The sequence below is a fragment of the Penaeus monodon genome, chromosome 23 (assembly GCF_015228065.2).
Source record: "Penaeus monodon isolate SGIC_2016 chromosome 23, NSTDA_Pmon_1, whole genome shotgun sequence".
NCBI lineage: Eukaryota > Metazoa > Arthropoda > Malacostraca > Decapoda > Penaeidae > Penaeus > Penaeus monodon.
In genome coordinates, this window is record NC_051408.1 from 10,959,331 (window position 1) to 10,960,105 (window position 775).

Below are 775 nucleotides of genomic sequence, written 5' to 3' on the forward strand. Positions count from 1 at the left end.
ACATTTTTTCAAGGTATAGCGAAACAAAACCGACAAAATAAAAACTCTTCCAGCGAACAGTCCCCCTGGGAATTACAACCTTTCATCACTCACACCGCCGGCGTGTCAGGGCGTGTCACAGCCGTTGCTGCCGACGCGCTGGACGCCAAGCCCTGGCTCTACTCCTCTTCGTCGGCGGTGCTTGCATTCGTAATCGAGGTCGTCCTTGTCCTGGTCGAATTTCCCGTCCTCGTAGCCTTCAATCTTTCGGCTAAGGAGTGTCCTGTCTTTTCTTTCCGGCGAAGGCCAAGCCCTCTGCTGCCCCTGACAGCCAGGGCTTCCGAGAGGGGCTTCGTCATCTTCCTGAAGATCTATTTGTCGTAGTCGTCGAGATCAGCCTGCTTGAACTGCTGGATTTATTTTCTCCTTCTCGAAGCGAGCGATGCCGAAGTCGATGATCGTGGCTCGCACTCGCCGCTTGTCGACGGCGACACACGTTCTCCCGATGGAGGTCGTAGTGCGCCACGCCGGCCTCGTGCATGCGCCCGAGGGCGGTGCGCAACTACGCGAAGACGTTCTCCAGCTGCGCAAGGGAAAGCAGCCTCCTCTCGACGCACTCGGCGATCATGCCACGGATTCTGCTCAGAGCCCGCGCCTCCCGCGCGTAGGGCCGCTCCTCCAGGGCGTCCATCAGCTTCACCACGAGTGTCTGGCGGCCTTTCGAGAGCAGCCTCGCGTCTCCGAAAGCGCCGGAGCCCAGGGGCTCCGGCCTATTGCTTCCTTTTGGAAGTCTAGC